Below are 18,678 nucleotides of genomic sequence, written 5' to 3' on the forward strand. Positions count from 1 at the left end.
GGCCAAACCGCCATTGGCTATGCACTGTGGTCCTGCGCCAGCTCCACATGGACTGAGTCCCGGAGGGATGTGACGGGACGAGAGAGATCAGGGAGTTACGAGGATGTGGCGGCTGCATGGGCAGCTGCGGGCCTGCAGCGTGCAACTGCTTTTGACCAAAATTGAAGCCGGACTCACGCCTCTTCTCCACCGCATCCCTCCGTTGCTTGATTCCTCCTCCCCCCTGTGTGCCTGTGGGTCTTTCCACAGCCTCCTACCTAGTCCAGGGCCAGGTGCTTCTCTAAACTGCTTGTGGGAACTGGTTTGACATCCCAGAAACTTTCCACTTTGCCTGCTGCCCTCTGCCTTCTCCAGCCAAAGTGCCATCCTTTCATCAGCTTTTGAGAGAGATTCGCTCTTGTGGCCCCTCTTGCAAGCACAACTTAAGAGCTTTGCAGGGTGGTAAAGCAACATTGGCTGTTGCTTGCCTTTTTTGCAGATGTGGAAGTTGAGGCATCTGTGAGGTTAATCATTGGTGTCCCCAGGATCCGCTAAGAGCAGAAGAGAACAACCCAATTCCCAGGCAAGTATCTAGTAGGCCGTTTTCACCAAACCATTCCAGTGCAGAGGCCTCCAAAACAGCAACCTTAAGATGAGAATAGCTTAAGCATTTTGTCCTTTAGATTGATGACCTAATCTCAGCTCAGGCCTAAGTGGCCAGTCTCTCAGGGACACGGGTGTTATGAGAGGTTCGGGGATTCGATGGGAGACGTAAAAGAAACTTTCCACTCCAAACAAATGGACCGAAGGTATATTTTATTATATAGAGGATAGTAAAGGCGTTAGTCCACAAACAGATCCGAATAGGTCAAATAATAAGAGGGAAAAAACACCAGCTCGACTGGAAAGGGAAAACATCCACATCGGCAGAGATAGCAGCAGATTCGAATAGGTCATATAATAAGAGGGAAAAACATCAGATCAATCGGAAAGGGAAACACCAGATCGACTGAAGGGAAATGACACGAATCAACCAGAAAGAGAAACACCAGGTTGACCGAAAAGAGACCACATCAGATCAATTACTTCACAATAAATCAATTACCCACAACATCCACGCCCCACTGCCGGGAGAGTCCTGTCAATTGACATGGCTGGGCAAGGATCACACGTGCCGGGCAAGGCGTCCCTTCCACAGGTGGAACTCTCACCAGGCCTTGGTTTTCAGCAGTTTATATAAGCAGTTACAGAGTTTACAGGGCAAGAATTTAGTGTTCCCATGCACAAATGGTTATCAGTGGCATACGTGCACTGAGCCCCCTGGCTCTCATCCCAGCTCAGTAGTTGTGTACGTGCATTGTTTACCCTGCTTATCCCCCTAGCCTGGCACAGATGGCCAGTCTGTCCCAGGCTGCAACACCCAAAGGACCTTGAAATTTTTACACATTGCAACTAGCTCCATGAGAGAAGGGCCAGTTCCCACCACGCAGAAAGCAGTTTTTATATTTCTTTTTGTGCTGGTGGCTGTAGGTCAACGGAGCGGCCAAACATGGCTGTACTCATGTCAAGACAACTGGTGGCGACACTGATCCCTCAGGAAGAGACTGGTGGTCCAGCTTTGGGAGAGGGATGTTCAAGGTAGACAGCAATTGGGCAGCATTTGAAACCCATCAGCTTTAACATCTCTGCGTTGGATTCTGGCAAGGTTCCCAGATAAATACGCCTAGGGATAGTCAGATGTACCATATTCTTTAAAAATTGATTAGAGTGGTGAAAGGAACAGAGCATAAAATATCCTGCTTATTTGCAAAAGATAAAATGCAAGCAAGACCTTCCTGTTAATTTTTTTCTGCTCATTCTCTTGGCTGTACTGTATGCTTGAATGAAGAAACAAAAAACTTGAATTGCCAAATTCTCTTTTCCTGAGATTGGTAAATTAACTTAAAAGTCTTATTGAAACCTGTGGAGGGATGGTTAGCAGCTTTCATGATTTATGTCATCCCTAAAAATCTGGGCATTGATCTACATGAGAAAAAGTCCTCGTTGATATTACACATCCCAATAGATTACATTTCCGATTCCTTAATGTGGGATATTATCAAAACAACTGAAAAACCTGGTCATGGAAACTGGACCCCGTCACTTTTTCAAGAATTTGCCTCTATATGAATTAATGACACAAGAATTCTTTAACATTTTTGTAAAGAAAGGATGAGAAACTGTAGTGTTTCTGAATGTGGCAAGACAGGGAATTCTCGTTAGACCACATCCTCGGGTTCTTCTCTCGTGTTCAGTAGGCCCAGGTGATAGTCCGTGTGGTCAGGTGCAGCGCTGCTCCCCAATCCCCCAGTGTTCCATCCTACTCTGGCCTGTGCCCTCTTCAGGGGATTCTGATGACACTCGTCCACAAGGGTTGGAAGGAGACATTGTAACATGAGGCTATTCATCATCTTAAAACAAGGATTAATGGAGAGGAAAGTCTCGGGGTCAGTGTGCTCCGATGCACTGCTGTTGGGGTGTGGCCACAGTGACCACTGTGCTCCTCCCAGCAGTCCCCGCAATGGCTGCCTCATACGTTTGATCTCCTGGTGCAACCACAGCAGCTGTTGACAGAGCTGGGCACTCGTCGTGGTTCAGTGTCTTCTATCAGATTTTGTGGCTCTGACCCTCCTCTATTCGCCCCCTTCCCATTCCTATCTGCTGCGGTGATTGCTTTGTAGTTGTTTCCTAGGAGCCACTGTGTGTAACTCTATTTCACGGTGTCTTTAGGGACCCAACCTCACTACACGAGTCACTGTACAACAGCTACTTATCTTGTTGTAGCCCATGTTTTTCCCCTCCAGTGGAGCTGTGAAGCACCCTGCTTACTCGGAGCTCCTCTCATTCTCATGCTGTTGGGGCTGTTATGAAGCTGGGCATCTCGTCTTTGGTCTCACCAACATTATTCTTTTCATCGATTATTCTGAAGTCGGATACGACTTTGTTAATAATGTAGACACTGGCTGTCACAGGCACTTTTATGTATCTTCCCCAACTGTTCTGTGAAGTAGGCCTGTGATCCCCATTTTACAGGGAGGACACTGAGGCTCAGAGAGGTCGAGTAGCTTCCTTCACTTCACAGTTTCTTGGTGCATTTTGAGTCTCCACCTGGAACTCCACCTCTCAGGTGTGTGCACTTAGCTGGTGTTCCACTTTGTGCCTCTCTGCCAACCTCCCCAAAGGCACACGCCCCATCCTGCGTCCATTGTCTGCTTGATGGCAGTCATCCTGCACAAACAGGCCCTGGGCGGGGAGTGGACTAGCGGGGCGTGGTCCTCCAGCTTACCCTGGGCAGATTATAGGTTTATTGCGAGAGCTGGAGCAGTGGAAGATACTGACCGACACTCACCTGGAAGGTTTGTTATGTAGAAACACTCGACTGACTTTTTGCAGGTATCATGTCTTCTTTGTCTTCATTGCTCCTCTGGGCTTTCTCCTACAGTCCATGCTGTGCAGTAACATAGAGAACAGAGACTGGTGAACATAATACTGTTGCCCTGCACCAAACGGTCACATCACTCATTTTTCTAATTATGAAACAAATACATACTGTAAAAAAGTCAAATTACACAGGTCTATGTAAAGTGAAACCTTCGCCTTCCATCCCCTTCCCTGCAAACTCACTCCCCTACTCAGAAGGAACTATTGTTAAGAGGTTATGGCTTATTCTTCTGGACATTTCCTATGAATTTATAAATACACATGAAGTGTTTTTAACATAAATTACATAACTACATCGTTTTGCAATTTGCTGTTTCCCAAACCATATATCATAGACGTCTCTCCTTATCAGTGCACGTCACTCTAACTTAGCTGTTTAAAAGTTTTAGAGGTACTCCAAAGAACAGGAATATGACGATCTGTTTATTTCTTCTTTGATAGAGATGGGATTATATCCAGTTTCACTATTATACATAATGCTGCAGTAATATCCTTGTATGGGGTTTATTACACTGCTATTCAACTGCTCAATTTTCTTTGTTTCCTTTTAGTCAGAGACTATGATATATTTTTAACAATTTTATGGGAATTATTTTATAGGGGAAATTAATTTTATCACTGAATAAAGGCATTTATGGGGAAACTGGACTTCAAGGTCATCCATCTCAGTATTCTGGAGCAAAATCATGAAACTTAGAAGGTATTATGCTTGTTCCATCACATTCTAACAAGTGTAAATCTAAGAATTTCAAGTCAATTGTTTGAATAGCCTGTACTCTCTCTGTTCAGAAGAAGGACTTATTCTTGTCTTGAAAACTTCTGACTCCAGGGGCTCTCAGTTGGGCTTCAGAGAGGATAAGATATTGGTGTTGTATCTGTTTCTCTTCAGCTGTGGGCTGCAACTTCTAAATATCATAGACTTGAACATGGTCCAATAAATATATATGACTTGTGTCAAAAATTCAAAGTAATGAACCCAGGATAGGAATCTATATCTTTTGTTCTTAATAAAGAATTTCCTTTGATATCCTCAAGTCTCTGTGATTACTAGTAAAAACTCACCTATGGGTGAGAGATGTGGTTCTGCTGGCAATGTCTGGCTTGAAGATCTACCTACCACACCCGTAGGTAGATTAGACTTGACCTCTCCATGACCTCTGCCCTTGGCCTTTGACCTGGGAAAAATAAGAATTTAGAAAATATGCTGTTACTAGCACTCAATGGTAGAAATGTCCATTAAAGAATGAGTTTGATTTGGTAAACCAAAGGGAGTATATGCAGAAGAAAGTCTTTAATATCTATAAAATTTTTAAAAATTCTAATTTTTAAAATATAACTCTATTTTTGCCACAGTGCAAACTGTGTATATTTGAATGAAATATCCCTTTGTCCATTTCTTTAGTTGTTTCCATTGATTTGATGGATTTATCCTCTAATCCGGATTCCAAGTGTGAAAGAACATCTTGGTCATTCATAGAAAAGAAGCCACTGAAATTTGATTTTCTTTTAGCTCGGCATCATACAGGTTTGAGGAATAAATTATCATGTAATGATACAATGATTCTGAAATCTAATTGTTAATTAGAGGGGTGTAAGGGATGATTGAAAGGTGGTTCATCCCCATGGTCAGGGGTATTGTACACATGGATGTGTAAACACGATTCAGGAAGATGCTTCAGCCCCGTGACATCCCTGAGAACCACAGTGCAGGAGGATCTAGGCACACAGCCGTCTGCCTCGATCTCCTGGGTTACATGTAGATCCAGGGGTCTTGACAGTGGCTTCAGAGCAGCTAACTTTTGTCTATTTCTCCCCTTCCTTCTCTCCAGCTTATCTCAAACAGTCCTGACTATCATGTTTTAAAGACCAATTATAGCTATTTATATGAGCTGCTTATTCATTATTGCAGAGTAATAATCAGGCAGACCATTAAATATTATTTAATCTACCTAATTAAATTTGTTGTATCTTTTAATTGATTAGAACAGTAAAGTTAGTTCAGAGTTTGATATTCACCAAATGTGTTAATCTGCTTACAACTGCCATGTGCCTCACTCCTCTTAGAAGTGTATCTTTGGCCCATCACAAGATTTTAATGAATCAAATCATCATCAATTAAGATAATGTACTGTCTTTTGGATGATCGGGAGGTCCATTTTGGAAATATGCCCATGTGTCTTTGCTCCCCATGGGAAGTTTCTGGTCACTAGGTCTCCAGGTGGCTTGCACAAGCCCTAGGTCTATAATAGTTTGGTGCCTCTTCTTCTACTTGGGGTAGAAATAAAAGAGGTCAGAGAGACATATTAAAGTTTTGGTTGCATGAAGTCTTCTATGAAGACCATCCATGCATATTGTTCCGGATAGCTCTCTGTTCCTAAGACTACTAGTTACTTTAAGGGCTTGTCAGGAACTGTGAAAGGTCTGATATTTTACCTTACCTGCAAACCAATAAGTTAGCCTACCACAGTCTTATAGATGCTGACAAAAGACACGAGACCCATGGGTCAGAGACAAAGGACTTAATGACATAGCAATGGCAGTGGCCAGAGTATCAGCATTTGCACCGGTTCACTAAATCCCACTGCCTACAGGGTGGTACACAGTGGGCCAGGTGACATGCAGAGGGTTGCAAGAACTCAGAGCTTAAGGAACTCAAATCTTTGATAAAGGGCTGGAAGTCTGCTGACCTTTGCCCGGGGGAGGGCTGTTATTTTTATTATACTGGCCAGTAAGCAAGCCTGCTCTTTGCTCCAGAGGAGGCCACTATTTCTATCTTCCAAGGCTGACATCTCTATACACATCCTTGAAAAGATAACTTGGTTTTACTGGATTTCAAAGATAAGCTTGAATGAGACTTCATCATCATTCAGTTCTTCTGTTTCCTGTATTGAGATTGTGCAAATATGCTCTTTTCTCTGTCAAGTTCACTAACTTTATTCATACATAAGGGATGATTTTGGTTTTATTTATTAAGTTGAAATTTTCTTATTAGAGCAAATGATGAAACTATTATGGGTTGGATCTGAAAGTATGCTTTTCCAGGAAAAATGTGAAAGAAGATCAGTGCTCACAGAACTCTGCCACAAGGAGCTGATAGCAACTTAAATGATTTTAATTTGAATACTGCTTTGTACAACTTTCTTCCATCTTACTTCATCCTCTCTGCTTCCTGTAACTCCCATATGGGAATGGGGCAGTTTCAGGGATTCGATGAACTCATTTACAATATTCAAATGGTTTTGTATGTTGTGCTTTTTTATTGAGGTAAAGTTGACATACAACATTAAATTAGTTTCAGCGGTACAACATAATGATTCAATGTTTGTATATATGTTGAAAATCTCACCACAATCAGTCCAGTTAACATCCATCCCCATACATAGGTACAAATGTTTTTCTCTTGTGATGACGACATGGCGTATTTCAAGGTGCAGAAGAATCAACAGTGATGTCATACTTTTCCATATACAGCTTGATGAATTTGGACATAAGTGTACACCCCTGAGACTGTGACCACCATCAAGGCCACAAACATATCTGTCACTTCTCAAAATTTTCTCTCACCTCCTTTATTACTATTATTCTGTGGTAAGAACTCTTAATATCTACTCTATTAGCAAATGTGACATATGCAATACAGTCTTGTTAGCTGTAGGCACTATGCCATATTCTACATCTCCAGAACTTATTTACCTTGATAACTGAAACTTTGTATCCTTTGACCATCAGCTCCACATTTCTCCAACCCCCAGCCCCTGGCAACCACCATTCTAACATCTGCTTATATGAGTTTGACTCTTTTAGATTCCACGTATAAGTGAGTGTTTGCCTTTCGCTGTCTGCCTTATTTAACTTAGCATAATGTCTTCTAGGTCCATACATGTTGTCAAAAATTCCTTCTTTTTTCAAGGTTGACTAATATTCCATTTCTTTATCCATTCATCAATCAGTGACATTTAGTTGCTTCCATATCTTGGCTATTGTGAAGAAATTCAGAAAAGCCACAAATATGTGGAGATTAAACAAAATGCTACTGAATAACGATTGAGTCAATGAAGAAATCAAAGGAGAAATAAAAAAATACCTAGAGACAAATTAAAATGAAAATACGACATGCCAGAACTTATGGGATACAGCAAAAGTGGTTCTAAGAGGGAAGTTTATAGCAATACAGTCATATCTCAACAAACAAGAAAAATCTCAAATAAACAATCTAACATGGCACCTAAAGGAACTGGAAAAAGAAGAACAAACAAAGCCCAAAATCAGTAGAAGAAGGGAAATAATAAAAATCAGAGCAGAAATAAATGAAATAGAGACCAAAAAAACAATAGAAAAAATTAATAAAACCAAGAGCTGGTTCTTTGAAAAGATCAACAAAATTGACAAACCTTTAGCTAGACTCACCAAGAACAAAAGAGAGAAGGCACAAATAAGTAAAATCAGAAATGAAAGAGGAGAGGTTACAACAGACACCTCAGAAATACAAAAGATTATAAGAGAATACTATGAAAAGTTATATGCCAACCAATTCGACAATCTGGAAGAAATGGATAACTTCTTAGAATCATACAACCTTCCAAAACTGGATCAAGAAGAAGTAGAGAATTTGAATAGACCAATCACCAGCAAAGAGATCGAAACAATAATCACAAACCTCCCCAAAGATAAAAGTCCAGGACCAGACGGCTTCCTTGGTGAATTCTACCAAACATTCAAAGAAGACTTAATATCTATCCTTCTCAAACTCTTCCAAAAAATTGAGGAGGTGGGGAAGCTCCCTAACTCATTCTATGAAGCTGACATTACCCTGATACCAAAGCCAGACAAGGACAACACAAAAAAAGAAAATGACAGGCCAATATCACTGATGAACATCGATGCAAAAATCCTCAACAAAATACTAGCAAATCGCATACAACCATTCGTTAAAAAGATTATACACCATGATCAAGTGGGATTTATTCCAGGGATGCAGGGATGGTTTAATGTTCACAAATCAATCAACGTAATACACCACATTAATAAAATGAAGAATAAAAATCACATGATCATCTCAATAGATGCAGAGAAAGCATTTGACAAGATACAGCATCCATTTATGATAAAAACTCTGATAAAATGGGTATAGAAGGAAAGTATCTCAACATAATAAAGACCATATATGAGAAACCCACAGCTAATATCATCCGCAATGGTGAAAAACTGAAAGCTATCCCTCTAAGAACAGGAACCAGACAAGGATGCCCACTGTCACCACTCCTATTTAACATAGTACTGGAAGTCCTAGCCAGAGCAATCAGGTAAGAGAAAGAAATAAAAGGGATCCAAATTGGAAAGGAAGAAGTGAAACTGTCACTATTTGCAGATGACATGATTTTATATATAGAAAACCCTAAAGAATCCACCAGAAAACTTTTAGAAGTAATAAACGAATATGGTCAAGTTGCAGGATACAAAATCAACATACAAAAATCAGTTGCATTTCTGTACAGTAACAACGAAGTAGCAGAAAGAGAAATTAAGAATACAATCCCATTTACAATTGCAACCAAAAAAATAAAATACCTAGGAATAAATTTAACCAAAGAGGTGAAAGATCTGTACACCGAAAACTATAAAACATTTCTGAAAGAAATTGAAGAAGACACAAAGAAATGGAAAGATATTCCGTGCACTTGGATTGGAATAATTAACATAGTTAAGATGTCCATACTTCCTAAAGCAATCTATAGATACAGTGCAATCCCTATCAAAGTTCCAACAACATTTTTCACAGAAATAGAGCAAACAATCCTAAAATTTATATGGAACATCAAAAGACCCCGAATAGCTTAAAGGAATCCTGAGAAAAAAGAACAAAGCTAGAGGTATCACAATCCCTGATTTCAAAATATACTACAAAGCTATAGTAACCAAAACAGCATGGTACTGGCACAAAAACAGACACACAGATCAATGGAATAGAATCGAAAGCCCAGAAATAAACCCACACATCTATGGACAGCTAATCTTTGACAAAGGAGCCAAGAACATACAATGGGGAAAAGAAAGTCTCTTCAACAAATGGTGTTGGGAAAACTGGACAGCCACATGCAAAAAAATGAAAGTAGACCCTTACCTTACACCATACACAAAAATTAACTCCAAATGGATTAAAGACTTGAATGTAAGACCTGAAACTATGAAACTTCTAGAGGAAAACATAGGCAGTGCACTCTTCGACATCGGTCTTAGCAACATCTTTTCAAGCACCATGTCTGACCGGGCAAGAGAAACAATAGGAAAAATAAACAAATGGGACTACATCAAACTAAAAAGCTTCTGTACAGCAAAGGAAACCATCAACAAATTGAAAAGACAACCTAACAATTGGGAGAAGATATTTGCAAACCATACATCTGATAAGGGCTTAATCTCCAAAATATATAAAGAACTCATGCATCTCAACAACAAAAAAACTACCAACCCAATTAAAAAATGGGCAAAAGACCTGAACAGACATTTCTCCAAAGAAGATATACAGATGGCCAACAGACACATGAAAAGATGTTCAAAATCACTAACTATCAGGGAAATGCAAATCAAAACTACAATGAGATATCACCTCACGCCCGTCAGAATGGCTATAATTAACAGGACAGGAAACAACATGTGTTGGAGAAGATGTGGAGAGAAGGGAACTCTCATACACTGCTGGTGGGAGTGCAAACTCGTGCAGCCACTATGGGAAACAGTATGGAGACTCCTCAAAAAATCAAGGAACTACCATACGATCCAGCTATTCTACTGTTGGGTATTTATCAAAAGAACTTGAAAACACCAATTTGTAAAGGTACATGCACCCCTGTGTTCATTGCAGCGTTATTCACAATAGCCAAGACTTGGAAGCAACCTAAGTGCCCATCAAGGGACGAATGGATAAAGAAGCTGTGGTATATATACACAATGGAATACTACTCAGCCATAAGAAACGATGAAATCCAGCCATTTGTGACAACATGGATGGACATTGAGGGTATAATGCAAAGTGAAATAAGTCAGAGGGAGAAGGTCAAATACTGTCTGATTTCCTTCATTAAGTAGTAGATAATAACAACAATAAACAAACACATGGGGACAGAGATTGGATTGGTGGTTACCAGAGGGGAAGGGGGCAGGTAGGAGGGTGAAAGGGATAATTTGGTACATGTGGGTGGTGATGGGTTGTAATTAGTATTTTGGTAGTGAACATGATGTAATCTATGCAGAAATAGAAGTATAATGATGTACACCTGAAATTTATACTATGTTATAAACCAATGTTACTGCAATAAACAAAAAATTAAAAAAAAAAAAAAAGAAGAGCAGGGATCTTTGCTCTGTTCACTGATGTATTCCAAGTATCTACAACAGCACTTGATAGTTCTTGGTGCTCAATAAACTTTTATTGAGTATATAAAAAAAAAAGTCAGCAATTCCTTCTTTTTTCAAGGTTGACTAATATTCCATTTCTTTATCCATTCATCAATCAGTGACATTTAGTTGCTTCCATATCTTGGCTATTGTGAATTAGCTGCAATGGTCATTAGAGTGCAGGTATCTCTTTGAGACCCTGATTTTAATTCCTGTGGGTATATACCAGAAGTGGGATTGCTGGATCATATACTAGTTTTCATTTTTGGAGGAAGCTCCATACTGTTTTCCATAATGGCTGTACTAGTTTACATTCCCACAAGGGTTCCTTTTCTCCACATCCTCACCAACATTTGCCATCTTTAGTTTTTTTGATAAGTGCTGTCTTAACAGGTGTGAAGTGATAGCTCATAGTGGTTTTGATTTGCATTCCCTGATGATTAGTGATGCCAAACACCTTTTCATATCTGTTGGCCACTTGTATGTCTTCAATGGAAAAAGTCTACCCTGGTCCCTTGCCCATTTTTTAAATTGATTTGTCTTTTTGTTATTGAGCCAACACAAAAAAAGAGAACAAAATTTCCAGGTAGTATGGGTGCTTCCCAGTTGATGCAGTTGGTTTTGTATTTACAATGGTACCAAAAGATCATGTTTTGTGCTTTTTCTTCAGCTTTTTATAAGACTAGCAGTAGCTGTGGCATGGCAGACAATGGGGATCTTCTGGGTTTTGGAGGTTTACAACATAAATGAGTGGTAAGGAATTTTTTATTATTCCAAGGAAATTATTGAGATCATAGTCCATGGAATCCAGGATTGATAGGTGTAGGAGGAAATTAAGATGAGGATCGGTAATCTGGCATTACTTCTGATCTTGAAGGACAGGTATATACATATGAGTGTTTGAACAAAAACATTAGAAATCAGGAATTTGTGGTGGGTGAATACATATTCTGAATTATTTACTTTTGAAAATAACCATTTGGGTTATGTGAACATCTGGGATATGGGAGTAAATTGCTAACAGGGGGTGGTTGATAATATCACTATTGATTTAACCTCTATGAACACCAAGTGGTCAATGGATTAAGCAAATGAGTAGTCAGAGAACACAGAAATGGTAGGATTTGGGATTTAGTAAAAGACTGGGGACCGACTGTCCTGAGAGGGAGTGCCAGGACTTGTGCGGTTGAGAGTGACAAGGACAAGAAGAGAATAGAAACACACTCAAACAAGGAATGGGTGTTAACAGGATGGAGGGGGAGAAATGATCAGGAGTAACCTTGAGTTTTGACCTTGAGCTTTCTGTTCTTGATGCAAATCTGCCTGATAATGTCCCAGGACACAGGTCAGATCTATCCCCAGAGGATAGAGGGAAGGTAGAAGTACAAAACAGCCAGGATAATTGTCCTAAAAAGGCAGGCTTCCTTTATCATTTGACCCAATTTCATGATTTATTTTTGTAGGGTAAGAGGAAAAGAAGGATGACAGTCACATCTTCACAGAAGAAGCAGCGTGACTGTGGGAACCAGTCCAAACCAAAGCCTGGTTTAAGCATCTCCATCACTTTGAGGATGTTCAGTGACATATTCAAGAGGCTGGTTACTAGAATTCCATCTCATCCTGGCAATGACAGGTCTCTGGGAGGACACCTTGGACCAGCCCCACCAGGTCTGCTGGCCCAAGAGACCACAAGGACTCCAGGCCTGCAGCAGTGCAGGACAACTGGTAAGTCCTTTCAATCTTGCCAAAGCATTGCAAAAACTTGCACCTAGTCACACAGGTGAATCCTTGCCTGGTGTGCTCGCAGGTGGTCTGCACTCCAGGTCCCATGCCCACTCCTGCTGGTCTTCAGATTTGGCAGAGATGATTCCAGGAGCTGATCTGGGCATTCCACAGCTCCACTGCCAACAATTTCTGGCGACTGAGGAAGGTATCAGGAAGGAGGAAAGGGCAGTGAAGAGCACAGGAGAGAGACTGGTGATAACACTGATGGCGGACAGACTTGCTAGCGAGGCAGAGAAAGTGAGGGGCCAAGAAGGCCGTCCTGACAGCAGATGAAATGGAGCAGGCACCTCAGTGAGGTCTCTTGGCAGCATCCCTAATGTTTCCTTGCTTTGAGCTCTTGACACTTTAAAATATACCAAAAATATTCTTTTATTAAACTCCGCTGTGTGACATAGAAAATATAGACTGAGGTTTCTTTCTGAGGTGAGAGGTTGGGATCCAGGTGAGGAGAGCAAGGAGATCTTCCTTTTTCATGCTGTTCTCTCCTTTTCCTTTACTATGTACATTATTTATTTGTACTTTAAAGTCAGCGGCGAGTTATCAAAGTCACGGGATGATTCAGTTTTTCCCCTCACAGTCACAGTAAAACCTACTTAAAGTGGATTATTCTTTTTGTGTAATATTCCAATGGATTCCAAAATATTATTTCAAAAGCATTTTTATGTCTATGTTCTCAAAGAAGATATTTACTTCTAGGTTTCCATTTTACTGTTCTTTGTTGCATGCTAATTCACAGTTGCAACTAAGGAAATACCATATTTCCATATGTGTTGGAAATTTGATTCATGAAGAGGGACATGGCAGTTGGGAGATCGTGCTATTATCAAAAGAGACCTTTTCAGCATCAGTAATCTGACAAGAACTCACTGCTTGTTGGGATTTAATTGTCTATTTGAGGTATCAAACTTTCGCTATTGGCAGTTCTCTTTCTCTTTCGAGGGAAAGTACAGTCTTCCCAGTCTTTCCATTACCAAATCACTTTCCTGGGTGGCTGTGCCATGTCAGGAAGGGCCTGGGATGCCTGGAACCAGGATTCATCCTCATCTTCTGGCTGTCTTGAGAAGGCTTCCCTGGCAGAGTCCAGCCTGTGTGTCTGGGTGACACTTGCAGCCATCAGAAAGGAGGGGATAACTCACAAGTGTCAAGCAATTCATCTGGCCCATGTCTTACAGGGTGTTCCCAAGGGATGAGGTCCAAAATGCCACTTGGTAACCCTTTAAAAGCTCCTAGTCATGTGGTGGGTTCTTGGTGTGAGCTCAGAGCAGTGTCTGTTCACCACCAGATGGGAAGCATTTCAGTACTATAATTGGTAAGTCTGTGCTCATGCATGTCCATGGATCATCAGTTCCGTGGCATTCCCTGCTGGACCACCCCCACACCCCTGTCATGCCTCATCTTTCAAAGCTCCCAACAGGGTTCACACCCCAACAGGTGGTTGTGATGTAACCACAGCACAAGACTGGGGAAAAAAGCACAGCAACCCAGGGGCGACACACTTTAAGGGCTCAGGCCCAATTGCCCCATTTGGACGAGTTGGTAACACCAACACTGAGTGTGTAAACTGGAGAATTGTTCAAGACCATGGACCTCAGAATGACAGGGGCTCAGAAGTCACCCTGGACAGCAAGGGAGAGTGTGGGGTCACTCACTGCCCAGGATTATGTTCCCTTATCCCGGCAAAGCAGAGCTCACCCCTGACCCATCAGGCCAAGCCAGGGAGGAGGAGCCAGGGTGAACCTGAGAGAGAGGCTGGGGGACTTCTAGGGAATTTCTGCCCTAAAGTGAATTTCAAAGGGAAGGCAGGGGTGCTGAAAATCCTGGTTCACAGAGAGTAGCCATGTTTATGGAATGAGGCCCAGCAGTAGCCTTAAAAACCACGTCACAAATCTTTCTTCCTGGATACAAAACAAGCAGGAAAAGCAATTCAGAGTCCTGGACAAGGATCATAGCAGGATTCAAATCTAGCTCAGGGGTAAACACGGAGGCCCTGGAGGGGCCTGAGGAGGGAAAGTCCTGCCTGCCTTTAGTCCATTTGCAAATGACCTTTCTCGGGCCTTGTCCTCTCCACGTGCATGTTTGGATCTTTTTACATTATTTTCCCCACTTAGAGCTGATGCAATTCCAGATGTTGAACTAGAAAACTACAAGTTCCTAAAATTTGGTCAAAAGAAACCTCAACAAGAGAAGCAGAAAACATTCCCAGTTCATCCAGAATTAGGAAGGCAGCCCCTGTCTGTGGCACGACATGGTCCTGGGTAGTGCTGTTTTAAAGACACCCATATTTCAGTGGTTATTGCTCTGCCTGTGAAAGTACCTTCAAACTTTAAATCCCAAGAGAACAGGCAGGGGGCCATGTCTGCCCCTGGAGGAGCTGAATGACACTGAAATGAACTGGTCCTCGGAGTTAGGGGGACTTGGGAGTGTCCCTACTAGCCAGGGAAGGGGCTGGCCCTTCTCTCTTCTCCCACATACAATAAGCTGATGATCTGGAAGAGTTCTTGATTCAAGGAGAAACGTGAGATTCTGTGTCTCACTTACATGCCTACAGAAAGCAAGAGAACCACACCACAACTCCCAGGCTGTAAATGGAACAGGACTTTAATATAATATTCAAATATGGCATTTATTATTTACAACAAATAACTACTGTCCCTCCCCAATGGGTGAATAGGTCCCAGGGTAGAGATGTCAGGGAGCTGGGGTGGGGTTGTCCCCTCTCTCTTGGGCTTCAGGGGGGACCAGGAATCAGCTTACAATGCTCCCCTTCCCGTCAGGTGGGAGGAGCTGGCCCGGTTTATCACAAGCATCCCAGCTGTGTCCCCGATGCTGAGGATGGGGCTGCGATCGGCCACTGGTACGGGGCTCGGTGTTGGGGCCTGGGGTCTGAGTAGAAGAGTCAGGTTATCTTGGGGGCCTCCCTCAGAATAATGGCCCCCCACCTTGTCCCCACTGCACTGGGTGCTCCAGACTCTGTGCTCAGTGCTTTCAGCCACCAGTACCCCATTTGTCCCTGCCACGTGGGCGATCATTTAGTATCCCTATTTCACAGAGGAGGAAACGGAGTCTCAGGAAGCTGAAGAGAGTCACCCCAGTCACAGGACTGCTCAGTAGTGGAGCTGGGATCCCAGTGCCAGCTGTCCAACTCCCCAAGGCCACGCTTAGCCTGAAGCCTTACTGAACCCCTAGGAGTCAGTCACCCCGGCCCAGACACTCACTCACCCCTGACCTTGATGACGGCTGGTTCTTCTTGGCCTTGAGTATTCTGCTGGCCAACTAGGTCTGGGGGTCCAGCTGGCAGGACAGACTGTAGCTACAGGACAGAGAGGCACCTGTGAGCCTACCAGGAGCCACACATCAGGTGCCCCCCCACTGCCTGCCCTGCAACTGCAGTCTGGGTGTCCCAGAGGTCATTATGCAATAAGGCTTGGGGCTGACTGGGGACTCATGGAGACAGACTCTCTGGACTGGCCAACAGGAAGAATCCACTCCTGCCCTCACCCAACTCCCGCCGGGCCTCACCTCTCATTCTCGTTGAGCAGCTCCATGTCCTGGAACCAGGCCCCAAATCGCTCCTTGGGCTCTGGTTGTAATTCTTTGCGGCCACCTGGAGCAGCAAGATCTCCCTCATGACTCGGTATTCCTGGGACCATAGGGAAGGAGAGGATGCAGACAGGGCCTGGGTGGGGGATGCTGCAGGAGGCTTGTGGGGGGTGAGGAGTGGGGCAGGGGACCAGTCCTGGGAACCCTCCTTCCCTCCAGTTCTATCCAGGCTCTACCTGTTCTCAGAATGGGAATAATCAGCCCCTCCTCCAGGGAGTTTTCCTTGATGCCATCCTCCCCTCAACCCACCCGCCAATTGGATGGGTCTCCCACTACTCTGTTATCAAACTCTTCCACTCAATGTAAGATACAGGGGGTGGAGCCAGGGACTGTTATGCCCAGAGGGTCTCTGATTTCCACCTCCTTCCCCTCCCCTGCAGGGAGTGCCACAGCTTCTCACCTCAGTCCTTTTCTCAAGGTTGATCTCATTCCCCTAGAAGGCAGACAGCCTGAGTCCATAGCCTGACTAGCTCCCTATGCCCACCCCTTCTCATGTTGCACTACTGCCAGGTCCCCAGACGGGACCGGGCATGCAGAGAAAACAGGACTTGGACCTAGGCCGGGCTCTGGGATCCAGAGAAGGAGGACATGGGGGGAGGCCGAGGGACCTGACAGCACAACCCTCTCTGATGACAGACTTGGAGGCTGAGGCCTCAGGCAGAGGGGACTGCTCAGCCACTTATGTGCTATCTGACTTGGGGGGTCCCGACTTCTCTCTCCCTCCATGGGCAGCATGGGAGGAAGAGGCTGAGTCCAGCTCAGCTAAAACCTCACGCATCTGTGCCATCAGGCAGCTCTGAGCTTCCCCAGCCTGGGGAACCGGAATGGGTGTCTCAGGTGGAGCCTCTGTTCACTCATCCCTAAGATGGGCCTGATGCCCCAGCTCCCAGGGGCGGCTGCGAGGCTCTCATGAGAGGAGATGTGCCAAGTGCTGAGAGCAGAGAGCTCAGTTTGGGGGCACCCACATCCCAAGGCTTAGGATCCTGGTTCTCCCTGCCTGGTCCTCAGTTTCACCCACCTCGAGATAATCACCCATCGCCAGATGCAGCATCAGCAGGTCACCGAGGAAAGTGCCAAGACAGGGGACGACACCCTGTGACATCAAGGTGTAGGTGAGATGAGCATTTGCTCTCAAGTCGACCCCCTGCAGACCCTCCCCTGAAAAGTCCTCACCCTCAGCCTCCTGACCCACACCAGGGTTCCCACGGAGAGCAGCCTAGGACCCTTAACATCCTCCCCTCAATTCTTCCTCCCTTCACACCCCAAGAACACCACACTCCTCCTCCTGACCTCCCAGGGCCGGCTTCTGGCAAATCACAGGGTGTGTGGTCCCTGGCCCTCCCCACAACAAACCCATCCTGCACCAGCTCTTCCAGGCCCTCCTCCTGGTCACTTCTACTGGGGGATTCAGACACTGTGGCACCAAGAGGAAGGGCCGTCCTCTCTTGATTTGAGGCCTCCAGCTGGGAGGGCAGAGCCCCTCCCCCACAGGCACACTCATCTGCTGCTGCTGCTGCTTCTCCTGCACTCTCTGGGGGGACAAACGTGGAGGGCCCCTCCTGTCAGTGTCGAGGACAGTGTCAGTGAGGCAATACTCCCCTCACCCCATTTCTCTCCAGCACCACTGGCCTCTGACCCTGGACGTCTGACTCGAGTCAACTGGTACCAATGCCATTCCATCCTCCAAGGTGTGATTCTAGAACAAGCCCAGCTCCAACTCTCACTCTGAGTGTGAGCTTGGGCTTTTGGTCTGGCCTCTCTGAGCCTGTTTCCTCATCTGGAATGTGTGAGAACTCCAGCTACCTCACAGGTTCTCCTGAGGACTCAGTGTCACATGACTGTCATCATTGTTCTGGCCCTCACCCCTCCAGGTGGAGCAGGCAGAAAGCTCCCACAATCCTTTCCTCCCTCTTACCTCATCACCACCCTGTGAGGCCTGCACCACACGATCACCATCCCTCCCCTTCCGTGATGAGGATGCAGAGGCCCAAACAGGGGCAGTGAGCTGCTCACAGGCCCACAGAGGAGAGGCTGCGTGCCCCTCCCTGTCAGAGGCCCTGTTCCAACAACCTCACCTAATGCCCAACCTCACCACAGACAAGAGTCCTGTCCCCTGAGCTCTCAAAGCTTGGTCCTGGGCCGAGCCGTGGATGGAGAGGATGGGGTGTCTTGGTAGTCCAGTTGAGTGGCTCCTGCCTGCCCCAGTCCCGTGGAGTGTCTGGGCCCCAGGCTGGGACGGAGGCCTTTCTAAGCCTTCTCCTCCCCAAGGAACCCCTCAGGACATTCCCCTGCACTGAACTCTTTCTTTATCAACTCAGGAACTGGACCCCCAAGGTGCGACCTCTGATCCACAGGGAAGGTGGTGACAGGACGCTTTGCTTACTTGTTTACATGAAGCTCCTAACGTCCTTTCAGCAGGATCCACTAAGAATCCATCAG

At 44.4% G+C, this 18,678-nt stretch overlaps 1 long non-coding RNA gene and 1 pseudogene across 1 annotated transcript; one reads left to right on the forward strand and one right to left on the reverse strand.

Annotated features, from left to right (window-relative positions):
* Positions 1 to 12,353: 12,353 nt before the first annotated feature.
* Positions 12,354 to 12,930, forward strand: LOC131410371 (methyl-CpG-binding domain protein 3-like 1; annotated as a pseudogene).
* A 2,818-nt stretch (positions 12,931 to 15,748) lies between these two features.
* LOC131410390 (uncharacterized) lies at positions 15,749 to 17,906 on the reverse strand. The gene is made up of 4 exons (XR_009221235.1): positions 17,735 to 17,906; positions 16,640 to 16,672; positions 16,159 to 16,279; positions 15,749 to 15,949 (listed from the first exon to the last, which is right to left on the reverse strand). It is a non-coding gene; the product is annotated as an uncharacterized LOC131410390 (long non-coding RNA).
* Between the last annotated feature and the right edge of the window lie 772 nt (positions 17,907 to 18,678).

This window comes from Diceros bicornis, chromosome 1 (genome assembly GCF_020826845.1).
Source record: "Diceros bicornis minor isolate mBicDic1 chromosome 1, mDicBic1.mat.cur, whole genome shotgun sequence".
Taxonomy (NCBI): Eukaryota; Metazoa; Chordata; class Mammalia; order Perissodactyla; family Rhinocerotidae; genus Diceros; species Diceros bicornis.